The sequence below is a fragment of the Heptranchias perlo genome, chromosome 1 (genome assembly GCF_035084215.1).
Source record: "Heptranchias perlo isolate sHepPer1 chromosome 1, sHepPer1.hap1, whole genome shotgun sequence".
NCBI classification, from domain to species: domain Eukaryota; kingdom Metazoa; phylum Chordata; class Chondrichthyes; order Hexanchiformes; family Hexanchidae; genus Heptranchias; species Heptranchias perlo.
The window spans coordinates 107,843,756-107,862,377 of record NC_090325.1 but is presented as its reverse complement, the minus strand read 5'-3'; the positions used below and the strand labels follow the sequence as shown (position 1 = coordinate 107,862,377).

General features: G+C 43.9%; 1 protein-coding gene across 1 annotated transcript in view; it reads right to left on the bottom strand.

The window, feature by feature from the left end:
- ldb2a (LIM domain binding 2a) overlaps positions 1–15,791 on the bottom strand; it is a 458,572-nt gene extending 442,781 nt beyond the window's left edge. The window contains exon 1 of the mRNA XM_067989459.1: positions 15,673–15,791. The gene's annotated coding sequence lies outside the window, so the exon portion shown is untranslated. The remainder of the gene's footprint in view (positions 1–15,672) is intronic.
- Positions 15,792–18,622: the final 2,831 nt, after the last annotated feature.

The window sequence follows — 18,622 nt, the reverse complement described above, 5'->3', positions numbered from 1 at the left end:
CTCCACCCTCGCCTACAACAAGTGGGAGGAGCTCATAGAATTCTTTGTCACTAAGATTTAGACCATCCGTTCAGCTGCCTCTGTCGCTTCCCTCCCTTCCCTTAGCCCACCAAGCCAAACTTCCCCTAAGTTTCCCCCCTGTCCTAGCCCTGAACGTGCATCTTTCTCTAGTTTCTCTCCTATCTCCCCTCATGCCCTCTCTAAGCTGATCTTGTCCATGAGAACCACATCCTGCTCCCTCGGCCCTAATCCCACCAAACTGCTGACCATCCAATTTCCTTTTCTGGTCGCCATGTTAGCTGATATTGTTAACGGTTCCCTCTGCTCAGGTACTGTCCCCACTTTCCCCCCCCCACCCGCCCCTTTAAAAAAGCCGTCAGCAACTCCTCCTCAAAATATCCACCCTTGACCTCTCTGTCCTTGCAAACAATCGCTCCATCTCCAACCTCCCTTTCCTCTCCAAAGTCCATGAACGTGTTGTCGCCTCCCAAATCCATGCCCATCTTTCCCGCAGCTCCATGTTGGGGGAACCAGGTCTCCGCCCCTGCCACAGCACTGAAACGGCCCTTATCAAAGTCACAAATGACATCCCATGTGATTGTGACCATGGTAAACTATCCCTCCTCATTCTACACATTCAGCTTGCAACCTTTGACACAGTTGACCAAACCATCCTCCTCCAACGCCTCTTCTCAGTTATCCAGCTGAGTGGGATTGCCCTCGCTTGGTTCCATTCCTATCTATCCAGCTGTAGCCAGAGAATCATCTGCAATGACTTCTCTTCCCGCTCCCGCAACGTTACCTCTGGAGCCCACAGGGATCTATCCTTGGCCCCCTTCTAGTTCTCATCTACATGCTGCCCCTCGGCAACATCATCTGAAAGCACGATGACAGGTTCCACACAGACGCTGATGACACCCGGCTCTATCCCCCCAACACTTCCGTCGACCCCTCCACTGCCTATGATTTGTCACGCTGCTTGTCCAACATGCAGTACTGGATAAGCATAAATTTCCTCCAATTAAATATTGGGTAGACCGAAGCCATTGTCTTCAGTCCTCGCCACAAACTCCATTCCTTAGCCACCGACTCCATCCCTCTCCCTGGCCACTGTCTGAGGCTGAACCAAACTAATCGTAACCTTGGCGCCCGATCTGACCCCGAGCTTAGCTTCCGATCCCATAACCTCTCCATCACCAAGATCACTTACTTCCACCCCTGCAACATTGCCCGTCTCCACCCCTGCCTCAGCTCATCTGCTACTGAAATCCACATCCATGTCTTTTTTACCTCCAGGCTGGACTATTCAAATGCTCTCCTGGCCGGCCTCCCACCTTCCACCCTCCATAAACTTGAGCTCATCCAAAACTATGCTGCTCATATCCTAATTTGCACCAAGTCCCGTTCTCCCATCACCCCTGTGCTCACTGACCTACATTGGCTCCCGGTCCGGCAATGCCTCGATTTTAAAATTCTTATCCTTGATTTCAAATCCCTCCATGGCCTCATCCCTTCCTATCTCTGTAATCCCCTCCAGCCCTACAACCCTCCGAGATCTCTGTGCTCCTCCATCTGGCCTCTTGCACATACTTGATTTTCTTCACTCTACCGTTGGCGGCCATGCCTTCCGCTGCCTAAGCCCTAAGCTCTGGAATTGCCTCCCTAAACCTCACCGCCTCTCTTTCCTCCTTTACGATGCCCCTTAAAATCGACCACTTTGACCAAGCTTTTGGTCACCTGTCCTAATATCTCCTTATGTATTAATTTTATTTGATAATCGCCCCAGGGAAGCGCCTTAGGAAATTTTATTACATTAAAGACACTATATAAATCCAAGTTGCTGTTGTTGTTCCACACAATTTTAATTTTCCCAAGTCCTCTATTGATCCAAATATTTGCCATTTTAAAATCTATTCAATTTAGGATAACTTCTTATTTATAGGAAGTGTTTCCATCTTTAGCTGCAAAATAAGAGAAACCTAAGTTTCCATTACTGTTTTGTGAAGTGAGGGAATAGAATCTAATTCATCCAGCATATAAGGGATCTTGATTATATAAAGTGAGATGTGCTGCAAGAACGTGAGTCACGAACAGCTGTTTGTTAATTTATAGCCTATGGAAATGAATAACCTATTGATGCTGTCTGAAATTATTAGCCATGATGTGGAGATGCCGGTGATGGACTGGGGTGTACAAATGTAAGGAATCTTACAACACCAGGTTATAGTCCAACAGTTTTATTTGAAAATCACAAGCTTTCGGAGGCTGTCTCCTTCGTCAGGTGAGTGTTGAGACTCATTGAAAATTACCACATATATAGTCATAGAACAATGCCTGGTGATTACAGACAATCTTTCCAACTGCCCGTTATCAAGGCCATCAAATGAATTGAATAGTGTTCAGACAGAGAAACCTTCGATACCCCAGACAACTGAATATACAAACGGCCAGAACCAAAGAAAGAGAGGGAGAGAGAGAGAGAAACATCCGAAAGGAAGAGAAAGAGAGAGAATGACCAGTTGTATTAAAAACAGATAACTTTTTTTTCCCTTGGTGGGGTTACGTGTAGCGCGACATGAACCCAAGACCCCGGTTGAGGCCGTCCTCATGGGTGCGGAACTTGGCTATCAATTTCTGCTCGACGATTTTGCGTTGTCGTGTGTCTCGAAGGCCGCCTTGGAGAACGCTTACCCGAAGATTGGTGGCTGAATGTCCTTGACTGCTGAAGTGTTCCCCGAGTGGGAGGGAACCCTCCGGTCTGGCGATTGTTGCGCGGTGTCCGTTCATCCGTTGTCGCAGTGTCTGCATGGTCTCGCCAATGTACCATGCTCCGGGGGCAACCTTTCCTGCAACATATGAGGTAGACAACGTTGGCCGAGTCACAGGAGTATGAACCATGTACCTGGTGGGTGGTGTCCTCTCGTGTGATTGTGGTATCTGTGTCGATGATCTGGCATGTCTTGCAGAGGTTGCCGTGGCAGGGTTATGTGGTGTCGTGGACGCTGTTCTCCTGAAAGCTGGGTAATTTGCTGCGAACGATGGTCTCTTTGAGGTTGGGTGGCTGTTTGAGGGCGAGTAGTGGAGGCGTGGGGATGGCCTTAGCGAGATGTTCATCGTCATCGATGACATGTTGAAGGCTGCGGAGAACATGGCGCAGTTTCTCCGCTCCGGGGAAGTACTGGACGACGAAGGGTACTCTGTTGGTTGCGTCCCGTGTTTGTCTTCTGAGGAGGTCTATGCGATTTTTCGCTGTGGCCCGTCGGAACTGTCGATCGACGAGTCGAGCGTCATATCCCGTACTTACGAGGGCGTCTTTCAGTGTCTGTAGGTGTCCATCGCGTTCCACTGCCACAACGGATGAACGGACACCGCGCAACAATCGCCAGACAGGAGGGTTCCCTCCCAGTCGGGGAGCACTTCAGCAGTCAAGGACATTCAGCCACCAATCTTCGGGTAAGCGTTCTCCAAGGCGGCCTTCGAGACACACGACAACGCAAAATCGTCGAGCAGAAATTGATAGCCAAGTTCCGCACCCATGAGGACGGCCTCAACCGGGATCTTGGGTTCATGTCGCGCTACACGTAACCCCACCAGGGGAAAAAAAAGTTATCTGTTTTTAATACAACTGGTCATTCTCTCTCTTTCTCTTCCTTTCGGATGTTTCTCTCTCTCTCTCTCTCTCTCTCTCCCTCTCTTTCTTTGGGTCTGGCCGTTTGTATATTCAGTTGTCTGGGCTATCTAAGGTTTCTCTGTCTGAACACTATTCAATTAATTTGATGGCTTTGATAACGGGCAGTTGGAAAGATTGTCTGTAATCGCCAGGCATTGTTCTATGATTATATATGCGGTAATTTTCAATGAGACTCGACACTCACCAGACGAAGGTGAAAGCCTCCGAAAGCTTGTGATTTTCAAATAAAACTGTTGGACTATAATCTGGTGTTGTAAGATTTCTTACATTTGAAATTATTAGGGTATACCTGTCAACTCACATCAATATACTTACAACACTAAAAACATCCTTTTCACTGCAAAGAGAATAGCAAAGAATAACTGAAGATAGCTAATCTAATGTTAGAAATGTATATTCTTAATTATATGTCTGGGTTAATTTGGATTTTTAATTAAATGATGCCAAATAGCAATTTAATTTAAATTCTTAATTAAATTAGACACAGGGCTGAGAATACATATTTCAAACACTGCTATTTGATCTCGGTGTTTTTTACAGCTGGATTAGTTTAAGAGCTCCAATGGGCATTATTAAACATAAAAGAAAGGATAAGTGAGGTTGTCATGAAATTAAGGGGTTCATGTGACATCCTAAAATCCCCTAAGAATGACTGTCTTTACCTACTACCACCTTTCACGTCCTCATGACGCCCAAAGCTGAAGTGTAGTCACTGTTGTATTGTTGGCAAACACAGCAGCCAATTTGCATGCATCAAGGTTCCACAAACAGCAATTAGACAGGTGATCAGATAATCTGTTTTGGTGGTGGTGGTTCAGGGATAATTGTTGGATTATAACCTGGTGTTGTAAGATTCCTTACATTTGTCCACCCCAGTCCATCACCGGCATCTCCACATCATGTCTTTACCTAGACATAGAGGACAAGTTACAGCTTTGAAAAAACTCCCTACTATTGGTTATTACTAGTAACTTATCCTGGTCATTTTTGTTTGTCATTAAATGCGCTGGTTATAAGAAAAAGAACTTCCATTTATATAGCATCTTTCACGTCCTCATGACGCCCAAAGTTGAAGTGTAATCACTGTTGTATTGTTGGCAAACACAGCAGCCAATTTGCACGCATCAAGGTTCCACAAACAGCAATTAGACAGATGATCAGATAATCTGTTTTGGTGGTGGTGGTGGTGGTGGTGGTTCAGGGATAAATTTTGGCCTGGACCAATGGGAGAATTCCCCTGCTCTTCTTCGAATAGTGTCAGCGACTTTATTTTATATTCGTTCACGGCATGTGGGCATCGCTGGCAAGGCCAGCATTTATTGCCCATCCCTAATTGCCCTTGAAAAGGTGGTGGTGAGCCGCCTTCTTGAACTGCTGCAGTCCATGTGGTGAAGGTTCTCCCACAGTACTGTTAGGTAGGGAGTTCCAGGGTTTTGACCCAGCAACGATGAAGGAACGGCGATATATTTCCAAGTCGGGATGGTGTGTGACTTGGAGGGGAACGTGCAGGTGGTATTGCTCCCATGTGCCTGCTATCCTTGTCCTTCTAGGTGGTAGAGGCCGCGGGTTTGGGAGGTGCTGCAGTGCATCTTGTGGATGGTACACACTGCAGCCACGGGTGCGCTGGTGGTGAAGGGAGTGAATGTTTAGGGTGGTGGATGGGGTGCCAATCAAGCGGGCTGCTTTATCTTGGATGGTGTCGAGCTTCGAGTGTTATTGGAGCTGCACTCATCCAAGCAAGTGGAGGGTATTCCATCACACTCCTGGCCTGTGCCTTGTAGATGGTGGAAAGGCTTTGGGGAGTCAGGAGGTGAGTCACTCGCCGCAGAATACCCAGCTTCTGACCTGCTCTTGTAGCAACAGTATTTATGTGGTTGGACCAGTTAAGCTTCTGGTCAACGGTGACCCCCAGGATGTTGATGGTGGGGAATTCGGCAATGATAATGCCGTTGAATGTCAAGGGGAGGTGGTTAGACTCTCTCTTGTTGGAGATGGTCATTCCCTGGCATTTGTCTAGCACGAATGTTACTTGCCACTTATCAGCCCAAGCCTGGATGTTGTCCAGGTCTTACTGCATGCGGGCACGGACTGCTTAATTAACTGAGGGGTTGCGAATGGAACGGAACACTGTGCAATCATCAGCGAACATCCCCATTTCTGACCTTATGATGGAGGGAAGGTCACTGATGAAGCAGCTGAAGATGGTTGGGCCTAGAACACTCCCCTGAGGAACTCCTGCAGCAATGTCGTGGGGCTGAGATGATTGGCCTCCAACAACCACTACCATCTCTTTTGCGTCCATCTGAAAGGGCAGCAGCTTATCATCGCATTCTAAATACGGCACCTCCAATAGTGCAGCCCTCCCTCAGTGCTGCACTATACACTGGAAGTTATGCACATATTTCATCTGTTGTATTTTATGAGTTGTTTCGGTTCAATGGATAGAAGCTGTCAAAAACAGCAATAAAACAATGCCTCAAAAGTAGAGGGAGTATTTTGGGGGGGATGGGGACGGGGCGGGGAGAAAGAAATAACATGCTTTCTAAACTACACATTCTAACTCTTACAGAATTTGAGATACATAGCTCTTCAAAGGGTGAGGATAGAAAAGTATTATAAACATGACAATTGCTAAGGAATAATGACTTAGTTTAAGATGTACATCGGATGTACAATTCCTATGATACTTCATTGCAGATTCTGGGCTTTCCCACCATTGCAGAAATAAAAGATATTTGAATTCTAGTGGCTCTAGCTACACTGTACTATTACAGTACACTACCTCTGGAGAGATCAGATTTTCTCTACTGCCATTAGCAGGTCTACATAACTCACCTCAAAATATGTGATCCATTAAATATGGTACTTCACATAATGCAAGCACTAAGACTACAATTTTTATTAAATAATTTTCATAAGGGAAGACAGACCACCTGTTCAGGATATGGTACCATACTACAATAAACAGATCATAGTATCTATCACAAAAGTACTACTGAATCCCTTAGAAATGGACAAGTTTGTATTTGCACTTCACAACACCATAATGTCAGGTTAAACAGATCACTACATCAACAATCACCTCACAATTTACCTGCAATAAACTTGGCATAATGTAACTGCAGACGGAAACAACACTCATTTATATTAAAAAGAAACTCTAAAAACAAAAAAGATATAGTGTAGTCATTTACAATAAAGCAAATATCTTTTTGAAACCTTGTACCGAAATTAGCAGCTTTTTCTCCAATGCACTTATCTGAACCCACAATAATAAAATGCTAATGTACTCAACACCATTGAGGATGCATTTTGCTCAAAACTATTTATAACCATGTGCTGATGAAGACAGTAAATACATTTTGGGTCCAAGTAGATGAAGTGAGGAGGCTTTCAAATACTCCTTGCAAGGGGTCACACAAATCCTAATGCCCACATTCACTGACGAAGATATGGTCTGCGAGGCACTACTGTATAGTATTTAAACTATTGCTGTCTTTTATTTTCTTTCCTTCAGGTAGAAGAACTGTTTTCCACACAGAATTTCATTTAATAGATTGAGAACTGAAAATAAAATACAAAACTACAGTGATGTAACAAAACCGACTAAAGAAAACAGTTTGCTGCAAAAAAAACTAAGAATTGTAGACCACCTTGTGGCAGATTTGTGCCAGTGCCAATACCTATGTCTGGGTCTTAATCCAACCATACTGAATAGCAGAATAACTGCGGAACAATGCTTTCCTTAAAACCATTAGTAACATAAGTAAAAACTTATTGGCAAATAATGTTAGTTTTGCTTGCCTTACTCATTGTGAGCATGCATCAAGGGAAGTTCATCACTCAAAACCACTGTACCAAATACTTAAAATTTCTTATAAATGAATAATCGAGTTGAAAACAGATTATGCTTTGAAATTGTAGGTTCTTAAAGCACAATAAATTCTGTAAATTTGATGAACGATCCCCATTACGAAGCACACGCTTTTCCTTTAACGTTGCAGCTTTGACTATGCACCATACATTATCTTAAACATACTGCCATAGGGTACTTCAAATAAATACTACTTTTTGTATATTTACACCTACTTGTAATTCCTCAAGATGCATTAAAAAATACTTTTAACAGCACTTCCAGTATTTTGTAATCACCGACAGCACTAAATTTTGCAATCTAAATTAGATTAGCAAATCTACTTGTTCCCATATAAGCCTGGGGGAAAAACACACAGCACGCACCTTGCCACAGTACTCGCATTTTTTAGACTAAAGTGTGCTACTGAACTCTGCATAGAGTTTCATAACCTACACTCCCGAAAACTAAAAGACATTACTGCAACAAAACAAGTTTCGACAGTGCTATGTTTAGAAGTGGTAGCACCCTTGGATACTCGGATTTATTACAATAATGAAAATTACAGTCACTGCAGTTTTACAAAGAAAAATATCTATGGATCTCAAAAGAAAGCTATTGTGCAGTATTTGAAACAACTGATAGAAGTAAAGTATGCTTGTGATGAGGACTGGTCTTCTTGAAGTAGAAAAATAAAAGCTACTTGACAATTATTTTCCTAAAGAAAGCTTCTGAGTTCTTAATTTTTAACAAGTATTATGTACACTATCCAACATCCCAGCCCTTCCCCAATAGTTACTCAGTCAAATTTGAATAGTCAGCTACATTAATTCATAACAATCTAACACTGTTCTGGTTAAATGTGTGTTCAGTGATGTGCTAACAGGAAGAATAAATGCCAGCTAACCAGGACTATTATTTTCAGTCCATGTCATTTATCCCTATAATGAACTAAAGGCCAAAAGTAGGCTTCAATGTTTCATTATTGACACAATACCAGAAAAATCACTGTCAAACTGGAAGGTCGAATCCAACAGTTCTATAGCAGAAACACACTAAATCAATTATATTATAAATTTGTTTTTGATTAATCAATATACCTCGATATACCAGCCACACACCTGGTGCGCGCGCGCACACACACACACACACACACACACACACACACAAACATACAACTTTTGAAAAAGTGATATTTATCACTCAACATTGTCCATGGGATTTCCCTGCAAAAAAAATTGGATTAAACAGAAACTCATTTTTTTTGTATGAGGAAACCCATCAAATCAGGCTAACAATTCAGGCTACTGATACCTTGTATGGTTTTTGTTGCCCAACATGTGGTGCACATTCTCTCCCTGTAGGGACACATCCCATTTACCAATGCCCAGACAACTTAAGTGCAAGTTGGCAGAGACAAGGCTTGGGGACCCCAAGTGTGCACAGGGGCTTTACTGCAGTTTGATCAGCTAAAAATGTGAAGCTTATCAGAGCTACTTGTCCAGATAGAACCACCCTACCCAACGGAGCATTGGCTTTCAAGGTTATGTGGAGCCGAGTGAGAAGAATCCTAGCCCCCATTGTAAGATCTACACCTTCGATTTCCATTCATGAGACAGGCTGACTGAGCAATCAACAATAGTGCCCTGCAGTACTGCTGACCTGCTTGGGTCAGGTATTGGTTTGCCACCACGGGCAGTTGACTTGCTTTCAATTTTCTAACACCAGGTATATCATTTGGAACCACCTCAAAGAGAATCCACTTACCTCCCCCATAGAAGATTGTCACTAGATGTTTGTTAGACAACTAGCATAGGTTTGAGCCACCTCCAGCAGGGCAGCAGCATAAGAAGCAGCACAATTCACCATAAAATGCTTGACTGTATTGCTATCATTCTCCAAACCACAGCATGGACACACCCCATATTCCACTGAATGGTGGTTCCACCAGGTGGAGGTGTGAAGATTAGGGAGCAGTTGTTTGCCTTTCAGTAGCCCAATCATGGTAGGTTCCAAGCCTTGGGTAAACGAGTGTGTGTTCTCATACGCAGCCTCCAGCAGGCATCTCAGAGTGTCCTCATCAATTGCATGACGGGCATCTACTTTGTGCATGCATCGTACCAGTCACCTTAATGTTCTAGACGTCCAATTCCAATGCTGCATATTAGGCTTACTCATCACCAGGTGTTTAATCCAGGTCTTTATATGAGGAGCTTCAGCAAAGAAACTTGCCGATCTGAGGCTGACTCCCACCCCAGGATACTCAGTGACAGGTGGGTTTGCACCATAACTCTCTCTCCCTGCAGCTGCTTCCCCTTTTTGCCACAATTGGACTTCACAGCTCGATCCTGGATCTCATACATGAGCGAGAGGAATCACTTCTTCTGCATGTCAAGGAATTCTAAACCACGAAGAAGAATTATTTAGGCATATCTTATGTGCCTCAAGCTGTACCTGCAATAGGATCTTGCTGTCACTATTGCTGTACAGGTAGTGTAGTCATTATGTTACTGGACTAGTAATCCAGGGGCCTGGACTAGTAATCCAGAGAACATGTGGTAAATTTTAACGGGAGCCTGGAAGAAAGTAGGCGGGGGGATGGAAGGGGGGAATTTCTGGACAGGAAACCCGGACGTACGGGTTTTCAGTAAGACCTTACGATTTTGATGCAAGGACATCTTTCAATTTTTTTTTGAATAGGTTTCCTGCCCGACAGCGAGGCTGGCTGTCAGTCGGATGGGATAGCAGCCAAGGAGCAGATGTCAACAGGTGCCAGAGGTGACGGGAGGGAGGAACTTAAAACATGTAAAATCACCAGGCAAAGGGTTCTGAAAAAATTATTAGAACTAAAAGCTGACAAGTCCCCAGGTCCTGACGGACTTTATCCTAGGGTCTTAAAAGAAGTGGCTGCAGAGATAGTAGATGCATTGATATTAATTTTCCAAAATTCCTTCGATTCTGGAAGGGTCGCACAGATTGGAAAATAACGAATGTAACTCCTCTATTCAAGAAAGGAGGGAGACAGAAAGCAGGAAGCTACAAGCCAGTTAGCTTAACAACTGTCACAGGGAAAATGCTAGAATCTATTATTAAGGAGGTTATAGCAGGGCACTTAGAAAATCTCAATGCAATCAGGCAGAGTCAACAGTTTTGTAAAAGGGAAATCGTGTTTGACTAATTTATTAGAGTTCTTTGAGGAAGTAACAAGTAACATGGATAAAGGGGATCCTGTGGATGTGGTGTACTTGGATTTCCAGAAGGCATTTGACAAGATGCCACATCAAAGGCTACTACACAAAATAAGAGCTCATGGTGTAGAGGGTAACATATTACCATGGATAAAGGATTGGTTAGCTAACAGGAAATGGAGTGTGGACATAAATGGGTCATTTTCAGGTTGGCAAGATGTAATGAGTGGAATGCCACAGGGATCAGTGCTTGGGCCTCAACTATTTACAATCTATATCAACGACTTGGATGAAAGGTCCGAATGTATGGTTGCTAAATTTGCTAATGACACTAAGATAGGTAGGAAAGTAAGTTGTGAAGAGGACATAAGGAGTCTGCAAAGCAATATAGATAGGTTAAGTGAGTGGGCAACAATTTGGCAGATGGAGTATAATGTGGAAAAATGTGAACTTGTCCACTTTAGCAGGAGGAATAGAAAAGCAGTATATTATTTAAATAGAGAGAGATTGCAGAACTCTGAGGTACAGAGGGATCCGAGTGTCCTAGTACATGAAACACAAAAAGTTAGTATGCAGGTACAGCAAGTGATTAGGAAGGCAAATGGAATGTTGTCATTCATTGCAAGGGGAATGGAATATAAAAGTAGAGATGTTTTGCTACAGTTGTTCAGGGCATTGGTGAGACCACATCTAGAATACTGTGTGCAGTTTTGGTCTCCTTATTTAAGAAAGGACATAATTGCTTTAGAGGTGGTTCAGAGAAGGTTCACTCGACTGATGAGGGAATTATCTTATGAGGAAAGGTTGGACAAGTTGGGCCCATATACACTGGAATTTAGAAAACTTTAGAAGAATTGAAACATATAAAATCCTGAGGAGACTTGAAGGGGTAGATGCTGAGGGGATGTTTCCACTTGTGGGAGAGACTAGAACTGGCGGACACAGTTTAAAAATAAGGGGTCTCCCATTTAAGCCGGAGATGAGGAGAAATTTTTTCTCTGAGGGTTGTGACTCTGTGAAACTCCCTTCCCCAGAGAGCGGTGGAGGCAGGGTCATTGAATATTTTTAGGGCTGAGTTAGATAGATTCCTGAGTCAAAGGTTATAGTAGTAGACGGGAAAGTAGGTCAGAATCAGATCAGCCATGATGTTATCAAATGACACAGCATGGCTCGAGGGGCCGAATGGCCTACAACTGCTCTTAATTCATATGTAGGTAGTCTTAGATCTGGGTTGGGGGTGGGGGGGGGCGGGGGGGTGGAGAGTCCGTCATCTGTTGGGGGGGGGGGGGGGGGGGGGGGGTCAGTCATGGGACAGTGTCGGGGTGGGGCGGTGGAGATCGTGGGGAGGGGCGTGGGGCCGGAGCCGGAGATCGTGGGGAGGGGGAAAATCGGCCTCTTACGTGGCGAGAAGCAGAAGGCCCAGGAATCCAGGCCTCCATGAGTTAAAAATAAAAAAGCTATTAAAATGGAGACCCACAGCCTCATTAAAAGATTTTACTGACTGACCCACCTCCTGAGAACAGGTTGGTCGCCCGCCCCTCGACCCGCCTCCATTAAAACCGGAAGTGGGTGAGGCGGATGCAGGTTGGGGATGGGTTTACAATTTTTACCTTCCCACCTGCCCCCAACCCACCCGTTTGTGGGGTTAAAATTTACCCCCTTGAGTTCAAATCCCAGTGCAGCAGATCGAGAATTTGAATTCAATTTTAATAAAAAGCTGATATCAGTAAGTGACCATAAAGCTGTGGGATTGTCATAAAACCAAACTGGTTCACTAATGTCCTTCAGGGAAGGAAACCTGCCGTCCTTACACGGTGTGGCCTATATGCGACTCCAGTCCGACACCATCGTGGTTGACTCTTAACTACCCTCTACCCTAGCAAGTCACTTAGTTATATCAAACTGCTACCAGCGGTTCAAGAAGGCCCACCACCACCTTTTCAGGGCCACTAGGGATGGGCAATAAATGCCGAGAATGAAAAGAAACTACTCCGACCAGAAGAACTGGGTCCAGAACAAAATTAGCATCACCTGGACCCTGGGTACCAATAGGAATCAACAACTGGGACAGACCTCTCTTGTATTTTATTGACTTGGAGGGGGGTAGATGCTTTTTTTAAAAAAAAACAAGGAATTCATGAATACAATTCACACCAGTTGCCCCATTAACAAAAGGTGGGCTGGTTCTTACCCCATCGGTACACAGCCGGCAGGATGGTTCGCACCCCTGGGGTCTACTGCCTTTCTCTGCCATGTTCCCGGCCATAGGAGCATTCATCTCTTTGCCAGATTTTCCACACTTCCCTTCCTATTTTGCTATTCTGCTGTAACCATTTACACCTCCTCAGAACCCATCTTTTGTTTCTATACTTGTCTCATTATCACCTTTGTCATTTAATCACTCCTGTCCTCCACCCTAGCACAGACCTTCCCTTTTGTTCTTTTCCTGGCTCCTTTCTTGCTTAAAAAACTATGCATCTCGAACATCCTCCAGTTCTGATGTGGAGATGCCGGTGATGGACTGGGGTGTACAAATCATCGTCCAGTACATGGCGCAGTTTCTCCGCTCTGGGGAAGTACTGGACGACGAAGGGTACTCTGGTTGCGTCCCGTGTTTGTCTTCTGAGGAGGTCTATGCAATTTTTCGCTGTGGCCCGTTGGAACTGTCGATCGACGAGTTGAGCATCATATCCCGTTCTTACGACGGCGTCTTTCAGCGTCTGTAGGTGTCCATCGCGTTCCTCCTCGTCTGAGCAGATCCTGTGTATTCGCAGGGCCTGTCCATAGGGGATGGCCCTTCGTCGTCCAGTACTTCCCCGGAGCGGAGAAACTGCGCCATGTTCTCCGCAGCCTTCAACATGTCATCGATGACGACGAACACCTCGCTAAGGCCATCCCCACGCCTCCACTACTCGCCTTCAAACAGCCACCCAACCTCAAACAGACCATTGTTCGCAGCAAATTACCCAGCTTTCAGGAGAACAGCGTCCACGACACCACACAACCCTGCCACGGCAACCTCTGCAAGACATGCCAGATCATCGACACAGATACCATCATCACACGAGAGGGCACCACCCACCAGGTACATGGTTCATACTCCTGTGACTCGGCCAACGTTGTCTACCTCATACCTTGCAGGAAAGGATGCCCCGGAGCATGGTACATTGGCGAGACCATGTAGACACTGCGACAACAGATGAACGGACACCGCACAACAATCGCCAGACAGGAGGGTTCCCTCCCACTCGGGGAAAACTTCAGCAGTCAAGGACATTCAGCCACCAATCTTCGGGTAAGCGTTCTCCAAGGCGGCCTTCGAGACACAAGACAATGCAAAATCGTCGAGCAGAAATTGATAACCAAGTTCCGCACCCATGAGGACGGCCTCAACCGGGATCTTGGGTTCATGTCGCGCTACACGTAACCCCACCAGGGAAAAAAAGTTATCTGTTTTTAATACAACTGGTCATTCTCTCTCTTTCTCTTCCTATCAGATGTTTTTCTCTCTCTCTCTCTCTCCCTCTCTTTCTTTGGTTCTGGCCGTTTGTATATTCAGTTGTCTGGGGTTTCTCTGTCTGAACACTATTCAATTAATTTGATGGCCTTGATAACGGGCAGTTGGAAAGATTATCAGTAATCACCAGGCATTGTTCTATGACTATATATGCGGTAATTTTCAATGAATCTCGACACTCACCTGACGAAGGAGAAAGCCTCCGAAAGCTTGTGATTTTCAAATAAAACTGTTGGACTATAACCTGGTGTTGTAAGATTCCTTACATTTGTAATCCTCCAGTTCTGATGAAAGGTCATTGACCTGAAACGTGAACTCTGTTTCTCTCTCCACAGATGCTGCCCGACCTGCTGAGTGTTTCCTGGATTTTTCAGTTTTTATTTCAGATTTCCAGCATCTGCAATATTTTGTTTTTGTTTCAGGTTTGGAAAATGTTCAGTAGCAGCAGCTCCCCTGGCACTATGTTAAGCTGGCGTTGATTTAACTGTTTTAAAGAGTGCAGGCACCAGTGCCCTCACTCTCAATGTCCCAGGAGAGGAGCTCTGTGCACTGCTGGTTACACCCATACACTGAACTCTCTGCAGGGCAGAATTGCAGGTAATGTAAAGGAGCTTTAAAATCGAGTTAACACTACATATGAAAATCACAAAGTATCTTACAACGGTCGTATTTTTCTGCTTTTCATATAAAGTACCCATAATTATGAGAGCCGTATAAAGAATTAATAAAAGACACAAAGGTTCAAATATGCATTCAAATAATGGAAACATTTAAACTGAGCTCCAATGCTTCCAATCACTGGAGCTTCAACTCATTCTGCACTTTGAGCAGTTAACTTTGGCATTAAAGTAATTGAAAACTTTAACTACTCAGTGTGTGGTTACATATCCCCACTCCACCAGTACTTGGAGGTTAATGCACCGATTTTGAAAACGAGGAACAAATTCCTGTGCACATACAGATAAACAGAGTTGACACGAGTCGGCTTTCCGATACAGATATTCCGCCATCCTCCCCCGGACTCGGCACTGGACGTTGCTGAGGGTTTTGGAACTTTCAACAAGTCCGGCTGTCAATCAGAGAGTGAGCGGCCGTGCCCGGGGCCATGGACCGGAGCCCGAGCGGATGCTGCGGTCTCCGGGCCGGGCTCTTATCACCGCGTCCGGCTGCAAAATAAACATTTATTTGTCTCTCAAAAGAGGGGGAGGGGTTGTGAATGCATCAGTGCCAGGCCCGGGAATGAGCCTGGGTGTGGATTTAATCAACTGACCGTATGAGATGCATGGCTGACCCCCCACCCCTCCCCCCAAGTTATAGTCAATTCCCGGCTGACCCCCGCCCTCCTCCTCCTCCCCGTTAAACTCGGAGGCGGAGACCGCGTGTTTGCACCAGACTTGCACATTTACCAAGAGCTGCAGCTTACCGAGGTTGGACGAGCACGGCAGAGCATCAGCCGTCTTCCTTTTACCTTTGCTCCTTCTCCCCGTTCCTTCCACAGTGACAGGCTGGGATTGATTACCTGGCGGCCGGGGATCAGCTGAGTGACAGGACAGCCGGTGGCGCGCCAGAGAGGAGGAGGAGAAGGGGCATCCAGGGCGGGCGCGCACCCACTGCACATACACAACCACATAATCCACATATAATCACACAAACATACATAATGCTCAATATATAAGTAATGTTCACAAGCCGGCCCCCTACTTAATCACACACAAACTAAGGAACCCACAAATGTACAATATGCACTCACTATCATAATACATAATTCACAGATAGACTAACAGGAACATACATTATGCACAAACACATATATGTATTCATATATATATTTACACAACTATATAATACATAGGAATTGTTAAGATGAAAAAGGGCCACAATCTAGTTCGCCTATCATCGTGGTAGTGGCAACAGTAACACAATCACATGGTGCACAAATACATGCAACTAGATAATCCATATATAACACTAAAAACTGCTACATAGTGCACATATTCAGCCACACAAAATATATAACACACATATATTAACATAGCTACATAAACTCACAGAGCTACATACTAATAATCCACACATACACATACGGTATATACACACATACCCTGCTACAGAATAGGCACATCATTATAGAAAGGACATTAAAACCATAGAAAGTAAAGAACATAGATTCACCAGGATGATACCAGGTATGAGAAGCTAGGTAATGAGCAGAGACTTTGAGATACCAGGACTATTTCCACTGGAGCATAGGAGACTGAGAGGAGATTTAACAGAAGTCTTTTTTAAATAATGAAGGGTTTTGATAGGCTGAATAGGAATAGGCAATTTTCTCTGGTTGGGGAAGTCAGTGGTGAGGGGAGGGGGGTCATCAATTTTAAATTGTCACTAAGGAAGTGAGGCGAGAAGTTAGGAGAAATGTCTTTATGCAGAGAGGTGTTGGAGCATAGAATACTTTCCCACAGAAAGTAGTTGAGGCAGAGACTATTGCATCTTTTAAGGGAAGATACAAGGCTATGGGAAGCATAAGTTAGTGGAACTAGTTTTGGATTGTTTTAACAAAGAACCGGCACAGACACGATGGACCGAACGGGCTCCTTCTGTGCAGTAAACTTCAATGGTTCTAATGCACACATAGAGCTATAAAAAACACACAAACACAAAGCTTGATCCTCCTTGCTGTTACTGCAACCTGCCTATTTTGTTTTTCCACTTTTAAATACTCTAGTTTTCCTCAAATCAGTTTGGTGTGACTCTCAGTCTCAACATTTTTTGAATCCTTGTTTTATTAATAGTTTTTATTAATCTTTAGGTAACAAATAACTCTTATTTGGCCACTGTGGTCTATGTGTTGATATGTTTTTCATTTTTCTCAGTGATATATTTATTTTCTATCACCCTTAAAATACATTTTTAAAAATTTCAGTTTTTGTACATTTTCTTATCCTTCCCTTTGTCAGTCTTTTCTCTAATGAAGACAAGTTCACCTCTCAGATTATATCATCTGAAATACTCAATCGGATTACAATCTAATAATTCACTTAATTGGCAAAATTCTTGTTTTAATAAAAACAGGAAAATGCATTATTCTCTTAAATTAATGGCCAACTAACAAAATCACATTCTCCCAAATCACATTTCAAAGCCATTTATTTCTATGATTCTATTGGTGTGTATCAATGTGTACATTATGTAGCTACAATATATACTGAAGTATAGTTTGATCATTAATATACTGCCAGAATACTGCCTAATGTTGCCATATAGCCCAGGACACCGAAAGCAGTAAGGTGTTCAATTTTGTTAGATTTCACCTGCATTTACTATACAGGTCTGCTGAATAGATAACCAAAGAAAAATTAAAATGTTTGTTTTTCCTAACAGTACACAATTTTGCTATTTCCTCCCTGGATAGGCTGCTAGATCAGCCTGGAAACCTGATAAGGCGCTATACAAATGCAAATTCTTTCTTTCCTCTTTTTGGTGTCTTATGCTGTAGCTACGAGACTATAAATTTACTTCAGCTGCCTAGGCCTGATACTCTGGAATTTCCTCCCTAAACTTCTCCGCCTCTCTTTCCTCCTTTAAGGCTCTCCTTAAAACCCACCTCTTTGACACACCTGTCCTAATATCTCCTTATATGGCTCGGTGTCAAATTTTGTTTGATAACCCTCCTGTGAAGTGCCTTGGGATGTTTTACTATGTTAAAGGTGCAATATAAATGCAAGTTGTTATTGTATATAGGGAATTTCATGTTCCAATACATCTTCCAATGGCCAATTCAAATATGGCACTGACATAAACTGGCAGTGGGTCTTCCAATGGGAGTACAATTCACTCTCAGTTCCTTGGAGCCTCTTGCACCAAAGTGACAGGAGGTGGGTGTACTCTTTTAATATTCCACCTGATGGATTCCCAATCTCAGCCAGCATACTATGGGAAGCTATATGCTTCTTCTCTTCCCTCACCCCTATTTGAGCTTCTTACCCTATAAAATGTGGATAGGTTTTCCTTACCATAAAAATGGTATTGAAGTTGTAATTTCTTGGCTGGAGAGTCACTGCTCTCATGTGCCTTCTGAAGGACAGACACAAAATGGCACTGGCAGAGTCCTGAGAACAGTAAACCTGCCAGTCTTCTGAGCCAGGAATGGTGCTTAGGGCAGGAAAACCCATGAAGGAGAAAAGTGGAAAGGGAGAAAATACCACAAAAATAGTCTCACCTTTAACAGAAGCCTGTAAAGAGAGTCTGAAAATAGCAGAACAAGTGTGTAATAGTCAACAATCATGGAATAAGACTGCCTACCATTCGATGTAATGTCATCCATTAGAAATTGTATCTGCAATACTACTTTTATAGTAAGGAAAATGTTACAT